This window comes from Eulemur rufifrons, chromosome 1, assembly GCF_041146395.1.
Source record: "Eulemur rufifrons isolate Redbay chromosome 1, OSU_ERuf_1, whole genome shotgun sequence".
Lineage (NCBI taxonomy): Eukaryota > Metazoa > Chordata > Mammalia > Primates > Lemuridae > Eulemur > Eulemur rufifrons.
Genome location: NC_090983.1, coordinates 85191626 through 85202818, shown reverse-complemented (window position 1 = coordinate 85202818; position 11193 = coordinate 85191626).

The window sequence follows — 11193 nt, the reverse complement described above, 5'->3', positions numbered from 1 at the left end:
TAGACCCTCTGAAATACCTTCTAGATGGAGAAAACTCTCAAATCCTTAACTCTGGCCTCTTTCTGCCTCATGAGCTCCTTAGACTCATATTTCCATACACCTGCCTTACATTTCCACTGAGATAACCCACAGGATCCTCCCATTCACATGCTTGTCATTGCCACTTGCATATTGATCACTCTCTAGTGTGGCTGAGGCTGCTGGTTCTCCACTCGCATCCTTTCTGCTCTCTTTCTTTAGTAAAAACACTTTCCATTTTCAGCTTGGCATGTGGCTGCCCAGCCAAGGGCCTCATTTCATGCCTCCATTTCAGTTAGGTATGGCCGTGTGACTAGGCTCTGACCAAGGAGATGTCAACAGATGTGATATGGGCCCCTTTCAGGGCCCTTAAAACAGTGCTCTCCCTGATGGCTGGGATGCAGTTGGGAAGGCTGAAGCCTAACACAGCTAACTTAGATCCAAAGACAGAAACCTTGCATTTAGGATGGCAGCAAATCTGTTTTACCAGTTCTGAACTCTCTACTTATGGCTTATTATGCTAGAGAGAAATGTTTTCATCTTCTTTGAGCCAGTGAGCTTTGGGACCAGTCTGAATAGTGGCTTAGACTGTACACCTAAGTAACACACCCAGTCTTCCTATCTCAGCAAATGGCATCTCCATCCAATTTCTCAAGCCAGAAAACTGTTGATACCCCATCCTTCTTCTTCAGATCCCATTTATCAGTACATCCTGTCAGGGGTACGTAAAAAGTAGAATGTATTTCAGATCCATCCACAACCCAAACTCGTGTACTTCTACTGCGTTACCTCCTAACTGGTCATCTCATTTTTTAAAAAAAATTATTTTTAATTATTATGGGTACATAATAGTTGTATATCTTTATAGGGCACATGGGATACTTTGACATGGGCATACAATGTGAATTAATCAAATCAGGGTAATTGGGATATCCATCGCCTCAGGCATTTATCATTTTTTTGTGCTAGGAACATTCCCAATTCCACTCTTTTTGTTATTTTAAAGTATACCTTAACTTATTGATCATAGTCACTTTGTTGTGCTACCAAATACTGTTCATTCTATCTAACTGTATTTTTGAACCCATTAACCATCCCTCTTTTATCTGCCCTTCCCCATTCATTTTGTTTTTAACTTCATACGACCCTCTCCTGACTACAGCCAGAGACAGTTTTAAAAACTTAAATGTCATGTCATGTTCCTGTTTAAAACCTCTCAGTGTCTTCTTATTCTGTTAAGATAAAGCCCCAAATGTCCTGAACTTGGTTCCCTATGATCCCGGCTTTGTTTTCTTCCCCATTCTCATTCCGGGTCACTTTCCCTTTGGTCACCAGTCTTTAGCCACCATGGCCTTCTCTCCATTTCAATTCTGCCAACACCCCAAACTCTCTCCCATCCTCAGCCTCTGCCCACACGTTGTCTCTGCTTCTCCACGTCTGTTCCTTATTCTTTGTTGGGTTGGCTGCTAGTTATCCTTCTGGCATCAACTTGTCCCCCTCTTCCTCCGATCTCCAGTTGTATTCATGGCAACCTATTCTTTTGTTTACAGTACATCACAGCTTATAAAATTATTGTGCATCAGATGGAGGCTCTGTTTGTTTAATGTCTATCTTCCCCACTAGGCTGGAAGCTCCCTGGAGGCCGGGGCCGTGCTGGTGTTGTTCACCTCCATACGCTCAGCATCCTCAGGGTGCCTACCACATAGTAGTTTCTCAATAACTCCAGCACTTCCTGAAACGAAATCAGTAGTAGAGGAACAAGACGAGAGCAGAGGTTAAGAAAAATATATCTGGAAGAAATACGTAAAATGGATTTTAGTTGGATGTATTAATTTACTAGGGCTGCCAAAGCAAACTACTGCAAACTAGGGACCTTAAAACAAAACAAATGTATTTTCTTACAGCTATGGGGGTCAGAAGTCTGAAATTGAGGTGTCAGCAGGGCCATGCTCTCTGAGTCTCTAGGGAGGATCCTTCCTCATCTCTTCTAGCTTCTGGTCATTGTTGGCAATCCTTGGGGTCCCTTGGCTTGTGGCAACATCACTCCAATCTCTGCTTCCGTTGTCTCATGGTGTCCCCTGTGTGTTTTTTTCTCTTTCTGGGTCTCTTTTTCTCTTCTTAAAAGGACACCCATCATATTGGATTTGTGACCTGCCCTACATGAGTATGACCTTATCTTAAATAATTACATCTTCAAAAGACCCTAAACAAGGTCACGGTCTGAGATTCAGGGTGGACCTGAGTTTTGAGGGGACACTATTCAACCTAGTACACTGGAAGAGTAAGGAAACTAATTTGTAATCTTGCATGCTGGAAGTCACAAAGGCCCGAAATCTGTTGTGGTGAGAATTAGAGGAAAGGGTGAGACCAAGTGACATTTAAGAAATGACAGACCATAGGATTTTAGGACTCCAAGAGACCTTAGAGGTGTTCAAGTCCAGTGATTCTCAGCTTAGGCTTCTTATGCCTTTCAGATGAGGTGCCTCAGGGGTGGCCAGGGTGTGGGGGCACAAGGGACGTTTTCTGGATCTACCACCCCTTGTTTAATTAGAGCAATTACAATTCTATGTCTCTCATGCTAGGTGTCTGCATAAGATTTTGTCTGAAGACGAGTTGCGCTACAAATCTTGTTTAAATCTCTCATTTCACCATTTAGGAAATTATAGCCAATTAAAGGGCAGGACAGTGATTCAAAAGGAAATTGCCAAGTGTGGACTATCAGATTTAAGAATTTGGGGAGAAGGTGGCTAGTGCAGTATAGGAGGCTTTCATAAAGGAGAAGAGGATTAAACCTAATGGCTGCACCTATGAAATATGATGAGAAAACAAAGTTCAATTGTCTTGGTTCCTATGAGCTACCGTTCTTCTGGACAGAGACATGGGTGTGTCCCAGGCCCTGCAGCCTGGTCCCTGCAGCTGGGGTACAGGACAAGGTGCAAGGAGCCAGGGGATCTGGGTGCAGGTTCTTCCCGCCTGGGTCACTCAGTGACAGACTGAATACAGGGAGAAAGGAGAGGGAAGGGCCACAGGTGCCATCCAGATTTCACAAGCAAAGATGAGGAGATCCGATGATGTGGTAGATGGGAGGAAGTGGGTCAGACCCAGATCTGGTTTATGGGGACCCCATCTGCTTTGGACCTGTTGGGTTTGTGCTGACAGTGGAACAGTAAAACTTTGTCAAGTAAGCCTGGAAGAATTAAGTCATTATATATGTCTGTCTTGTGACCTTTTAATTTCAATGACAGTGTAGTGTCTCCTAGTCCACAGTGATCTCCCAAGAGTGTCCATTTTGGAACATGCATCGTGGAAGTTAAAAAAAAAAAATGTCAGCCCGTCACAGGGACCATAGTCTCTTACCTGAACCACACACTCTCTTGCTCAGTGGTCTTTCCAGATCTACTCAGGCCCCTTCTAACTTCTTCTCCATGCTATAGTCAGAATTATCATTTCAAAACACAAAGCCCATCATGTTACCCGCCCCCCTTCTTAAAACACTTCCCATTGCTTTTAGAGCAAAGATCACAGTCTTTGATGTGCCTTTGCTGATTCAGCTAGTTGGGATCCTTGCCTTGATTCTCTGGCCTGCCCTCCCGCCCTGGCACTGCTTCTCCCCCTGACTTTGGAGATCTGGCCACATAGTCTTAGTTTTGCTGACTTCTTCCTGCCCCAGGGCCTTTGCACATGTCCTCCATGCTGCCATTTTCTGCACTCCTCACCTTCTGCAAACATACACTTATCCTTCAGATGCCAGCACAGTCAACACTTCCTTGACAACCGCCCCCCCCAACCCCCGTCAGCCTAGGTCAGTTTAGGACAGGTTCCCTTTTTCTTTCAGAGCACTAAGCTCCATTCATGAATATGTATTTATTGCCCTGGTTGTTTGTTTACTGTTTAGCTCTTCTACTCTAGGTCCACAGCAGGAACTATGTACGTGTTGCCATGTTCAGCACCTAGTGTAGCACCTGAAATATGGTAATGGAATGAATGAATGAATAAAAAGCCAAAACTCCAAATATTTAACTTCTTTAGATTCCAAATCCTAACACTGCATTCAAAAGCACAATTTTATCTTTTGGGCAAACACTGCTTTTCCCTATAGAGACATATCACACTTTAACAAAAGTTTACAATTTAAATCTTCTTTTCACTATACAAATATTTGGCAAGTTAAAGTTCTATCAGGGGTAAAAATACATACCTTTAAAGACCTTGGTTTTGGCTATTAAAGCACTTGCTGAGAGGTTTTTCTATGTTTTAAGTGTAAGGGGATTGTTTGTAGTGACTTAAAAAAAAATCCAGGTCTCCATATCACCTTTTGGAGGCTGTGACAGTTGTGTAGAGATGCTGCTCAGATCTCCCATCAAGAAAGAATTTTCCATGAGCCCGGTTAGCTGACAGTCTCCAGCGTGAGCAGCTCAGGACCTGCCTCACCTTTCTAGTAGAGGCCACTATGCTTTCTCTTCCCAGGCAGCTCCCAGCCAATGGTGGAGCAGGGGGGAAGAGCCAGGGCCAGGCCATTTCTGCCCAGCGCAGGACTCCTCTCCCAGGCACCCTTTCCTCAGGAGCTCTCAGTTGATTGGCCAAGACTTTGTCAGATCTGCACTGTGGTCTGAGGCTCTCTCTTCCCAAAACTGCTTTCTTTCCTTTCGATATTTCACACCATGCTTCCCAAAAGAGCCAACCAATGCACACAGCTTCTGGCAATATAGTGATGTAACATTAAAATGTTAGGATTTTATTTATCTTGTTTTTCTAAATTTTTCTTTCCTAGTTCATTCTCTATGAAGATTTTTAGCTTATAAATCAATTTATAAGGCCTATTTCTGAAATAAAGAATAATTCCAGAAAAAGAGTAATTCTTTTGTTACTAGTCTGTAAGCTCATGGGAACTGACACTGTGTTTGTTATTGTCTTATCCCCATACTAGACACACAGTAGATGCTCGATAAATATTTGTTGAATGAATACATATCTTAAGAACCACTTTTTTCTATTTCTACTAATAGAAAATAGAAAAAAAGTGGTCTCTTAAATGGAAGAGACCAGAACAAGACATATTTTACTAGCATTTTAGATGGAGGCTGTATTAGTCTACTAGGGCTGCCCTAACAAAGTTCCACAGACTGAGTGGCTTAAACAACACAAATTTATTTGATCACAGTTATAGAGGCTAAAAGTCTACAGTCAAGTGGTCAGCAGAGTTGGTTTCTTCTGAGGCCCTTTGCCTTGGCTTGTAGATGGCCATCTTCTCCCCGTGTCTTCACATGGTCTTTCTTCTGGGTGTGAATATGTTCTAATTTCCTCTTTTTGTAAGGACACCAGTTCTATCAGATTAGGGCTTACCCAAGTGACCTCGTTTTAACGTAATCACCTCTATCTCCCAATACAGTCACGTTTTGAGATAGTGGGGGTTATGGCCTCAACATATGAATTTCAGGGTGACACAATTCAGTCCATAACAGAGGCCCATAAAACCGTCAATAAGCAACTCTTTGGTGAAAAATGTTTTAACTTGTGTAGACTATTAATGGAAATAGAAATAAAATACAATAAAATAAAACAGAAAATGAAAACTATATGAAATAAGGCAAAGAATTAATATCCTTCCTCAAATGTCTAATTGATAGCCAAAGAGTTATATAAGCATATCTAAAAATCACACAGTGAAGAATAAGACAAAAATTCCTAGGTAATTCCTGGGTGAACTTGTAATGCTTGACCAGGTAAATCATATAACATAACAGAGAAAGGAGTTACAAGTCATAAATGACCACACACTTGAAACTACAACTGAAGATTTTTTCTACCATGTGGACTTAAAATCTAAATCAAACCAGATAATATCTTTATCATTAAAACATACACTTTTTTGAGTAAAGTTTGTATTCACAGTCTGAAAATTTATTTCCCAGAATAATAAAAATTGCTAACTTGTTACTTGTTAATATGTCAATTTTGTTTTAAACATAAGAAAAATGTTAATTTTTCCTTTCTAGTCTCTGTTTTCTATCTGATTCCTGAGTCTTTCTCAAATAATAAAAGTAACAGACTTGCAGAATCCTTTCTGCAAAAGTGGCCATCGGCTGGCATTTCAGAACTTTGCATTATGTGACATGCTGTAAACCACCATTGTTGTGTGCTGCTGTATTTTGGCGACTTACTAGAGTGAAGGAAGTTCTTCCCCAACATGACATTTCCTTTCTAATACAATACAAAAATGGAATATTTAGGTTTGACCACTTATACATTGTTCCCCTTTCAGACCCACACTATTGCCGTCATGTATGAATGCCTAACCCTTTCAGAGATTTCCTTTAGGGTTTTCTAGTATGTTTACTTTCCTGCGGATTTTGAAAGACTTGAGTTTTCTGGGAGAAGTCCTTTGAGAGATCCCAGGTTTGTACTGCCACTACTAAAGCCTTAATGGGCCAGTCTTGTAAACATGGCGCCATGACTATGTATTGATTTTGAGACAGGGTTGCTGGCCATAAGCTCAGTCTGGCCTGTGGCTATTGCCACAGAGTACTGAATTTCATTCTTCTATTCTTTTGGAATTCTGTAGAATGCTTCTTTGGGATCATGACCTTTAGTTCAGAAATACTGGACTGTATCAAAGACACTACTGGGAATATGTTAAGATTTCAACTACTAGTAAACTCCACTACATTCATGTGTCACTTAATGATGGGATACAGTCTGAGAAATGTGTCATTAGGCAATTTTGTCATTGGGTGAACATCATAGAGTACGTTAATATTTACACAAACTTAGGTGGTATAGCCTACTACACACATAGGCTATACGGAATGTCCTATTTATTGCTCCTAACCTGTACAGCATCTTACTGTACTGAATACTATAGGCAATTGTAACACAATGGTAAGTATTTGTGTATCTAAACATAAATACACAGAAAGGGTACAGTACAAATACAATATTATAATCTTATGGGCCTACTGTCTTATATGCAGGCCATTGTTTACTGAGATGTTATGTGGTGCATGACTGTACTAGATTCTAAATACCTTGAGGGCGATATATATATCTAATTTTTTTCTTTAAATGTCTTACAAATGCCAACTTCAGTTCAGCTCAACAATCATTTATCTAGCACCTACCTGGTCCCTGAGCCTATTTAAAGAAAAAAAAAAGGAAAAGACCAGCCTCCTATCTTAGAGTATTGGTAGCCTAAGAAGGGGCTTGGGCCTTCTACACTTTTTTCTTTCCTGCCCTACACCTTTTAAAATAAGTTGATTATCTTTTCATTATTCATTATGGTAAGTTTGGAAAATACATAGAAAAATTTAAAAAATTCTTTTAAAATAACCTAAGAACCTATGATTCAAATAATTAATGCTAGTAACATTTTATCTTGTTTTTATATGCATGGATTTGAACAAATTTATAATTAGATAGTATGCACAATTTTGTAATCTGCTTCTTTCATTGTACACATCATAAACATTTTCTATAATAGTAGTCTTTATAAACACCATTTAAGAAGCTGGATAATATTCCATTGAGTAGATTCACCATAGTTTTCTTCATCCTCATTTTGCTGCCAGATATCTAAGTGAATGCCATTTTTTGTTATTACAAATACAAAATTCAACTTTGTACATAAAACATTTCCAAGATTTAGGATGTGTTTCCTGAAATTGTTGTCCAGAAATGGTCTATGTTGAAGGGGATTAGCATCAAGGCTCCCAGGGCATTTGCCCTTGGCTTTGGAAAGACTTGGCCAGTCTATATCTGAGCAGCAGTGCTTCATTGTGCCTGCCTCGCCATACCCTGGCACTTTGCACAGTACTACTCTGAACATGTTTGCCAGTTTGATAAGTGAGAAGCAGTGTGTTGTTTTGATTTTTATTTATTTGGTTACCAGTGAGGTTGAACATTTCTTCATATTTTTGTTTATCAGTTTTATTTCCTCTTTTACGAATTGGTACTTTGTGTCCTTTCGCATTATATTTATTTCCACAAATCTCTCTTCTTTTCTACTCCACACTGGTGGGGTTTCAAACAAGCCAGGGATTTTTTCCAGGGCCATGTTAGCCTGCATAGCTTGTCCTCCTTTACTCTGGACCATGGTGACTAAGCAGCCATTTTTGCACTGTCATACTGGTATAACAGAAAACCCACTATAAAACAGAAAGCACTTGACAGTTCTTCAGCCTCTTCTCACATCCTCTCATCTGAAACAGAAGTGGAGCCTCTTACCTCGGGAAGAATGTTCTATAACGTAGTGAAGTTCACTTGGAGACATTTTTAGTAAAAGTCCTAACAGTGGCAGATTAATTTTGACATTCCCACGTGGCACCTGAAGGCTAAAAAGAAATAGCAGAATCATCCTCCTTCCCCTAAAAGCTGGGGTCGGGTCCAAAAACGCTTTCTGCACCATTGATTTTTCTTGGGCTTTGTGGCTCAGCTTGTGGCCGTGAAACACTTTTTATTGCCATGGATTATGGCTTTTTCTTTTGTCCTATTTACGGACTGTCTGGGGAGTCACTGCCAAAAGTTGGGACTGGTGATTATCACTTTGGAGGAGCAAAGCTGGTGTTGCTCTTGCCCACGAACGTTACTCACTGCACCTCGACAGCTTTTTATTAGTGAGCTGTCACTGTTCTAGCTATAGGGAGTTGTAAGATAAGGAGATGCCACATTCACGCACGTGCTGAGAGAAGAGAGTAACAGAGCTGCACAAAGGTGGATAAAAGAGGTGACTCTCTTGTCCTAGCACTTTCTTTCTGAAATAATAGACCCAGTAACGAGCAAGATCTTGCCAACCAATATGGCAAAGCAGTATACAGACCCACATTGAGGTCCTACTCATGAAAGTGTTTTGTGAGTGCTAAACGGCTTTATAAGTGGTAGGTGTCATATTTATGCAAATAGAATAAAGACACTAGTTCACTGGGATTCTTAGGACCTTAAGCTTAAAGAGTAAACTTTCCTATATTTAGAGTTTCACTTATTCATGTTTATTGGATTTCTACTATATTTTAAGCATGGTTTAGACCAGGGGTCAGCAAACTCTAGCCCGCAGGTCAGATTTGGCCTGCTACCTGCTTTTTATAGCCCAGGAGCAAAGAATGGCTTTTACATTTTTAAGTAGTTGAAAAAAATAAAAAATTCTATTAAATTCAAATTTTGGTGTCCACAAGTAAAGTTTTATTGGAACACAGCTACACTGGCTTGTTTATATATTGTCTGTGGAGGCTTTCTTGCTACAGTGGTAGTTGAATAGTTGTAACAGAAAGTGGGCGGCCCGCAGAGCCTAACATATTTGCTATCTGGCCCTTTAGAGCAAAAGCGTGAGACCCCTGTCCTAGACACTGGAAATATGAGTAAAACAGATACAGTCTTTACATTCATAGAGCTTATGTTCATGTGTCACATTACTTTAAAGATGACCCCAGGGGGACTCACACCCTTGAGGCTGGCTTTGGAAATATTAAACACCTGATCTAATCTTATATAATTTTGGCCAACATAGGTACAGTCTTATGGAATCTGATTATTTTTTCATCAAATCAAATAAAATTAAATATCTATTAATGATGTTAGATTGCCAAGGTCTTGGTGCTTAAGACATTAAACTAGTTGAGAAGCAAAATTTACTTTACAAATTTAAAAAGAATCATGATAATAGCATTTACAACAGCTGCTTTTAACTTTCAAAAGCTTTTATATGTGTGAGCTTACATGTTGCAGACTTCATGTGCTAAGAATTTAGGATGGAAAAGCTTACTCGACTGATAGAGCCTAAGTAGACTTGCCAAAGGAAGTGGGATGTGGCCCAAAATGATGGTCTTGATTTCCTTCTTCAATCCCAGGGGCCTAACAAGTTGTCTCCTACAGACAGAAGGCTGAAAAATTGCGGTTAGGGATCTTTCCCATATCCTATGGTTTGGCATGATCTCTGCCCATGGGCTCAGGACATGAACCGCTTCCCTTGGGCTGATGAAGCAGGAATTAGGACCAGGGCCTCTCATCTACCTTGTGAGGTGGGCTGGGGTCTGCTCCTTCTTAAATGGGGAAAGAATGGGAAGAAGACTGAGGGAGAATTAAATAATAGGAAAATTGGATGGGTGGGTGAAAACTTTGATTTCTTGAAGTGTTGGAAGTTGGCAAGTCTAAGAGTCCCTTAGCTACCTTTCCAGCATGTCCAGAACACCGAAGGATTCCATCTTCCACTCTGCCACGAGTAACTTTCATACCTGCCTGATCCAGAGTGCTGTTCAATACATGGTTCAGTAAGTGAATGACCGTGAAAGAAGGAAGGAAGGAAGCCAAGCCACACACACAAACACTAATCGGAAGGCTTAGAGAATGGTGTGCTCTTAGGAATAGAAATTTATGGGTGTTCATTCATTTGCTCATTCAACAAAATATTATTAAGCTTCTACCATGTGCCAGCTACAGTGTATTGGATTAACTTGAAGCCCATTTTATTTTAACCACTAATAGTGAAAATCTTTCTAAAATGTCAGTGTCTGCTTTGTGACAAAAGTACAATCATGTGAGTGTTAATAACTTACTCTTACTTTTATTAATACTCTTAAATATTAAGAATATTGAAGAGCATGAGGATCTTTTTGACCTCATGGTTGTTATCCTGGATATTGACTAAGATCATAGCAAATAACAAAGTTCCTGTAGTGCTTAAGAAGGCATACTCTGGTATTAGACTGCCTGCGTTGAAACTCAAGGCTTTACTACTTATAAAAATGTGACGGTGGGTCGGTTTTAAACTTCGTTCTATGCTTCAGTTTCCCCATCTGTAAAACAGGCAAATAATAACATCTACTGTGTACGGCTGCTATGAAGATTAAATAATCAGAGTACCTTGGTGTGTAGTAAGCCCTCCAGGTAAGTGGAAACTATCATTGTTATCACATAGGACTCCACCTAGAAATAGAAAAGAAAGAGAAGCTTGGATGGAATATATTGAGAACATGCTCCAGAATTTGATTGTTCTGTTGTAGTAACACTTACAGTGAGTGTAGTGGAAAGAACATCATTCCCTTTATTTGGAGTTTAACTTTGTGCCCTTGCTTGAAAATGGAGATAGCAATATCTCACTGGCGGGGCTCTTGTATCCTATGTATCACAGTGCCTGGAATTTAGTGAGCTCTCAATATACATTACTTTTCTTCACACAGAGTCAAATAT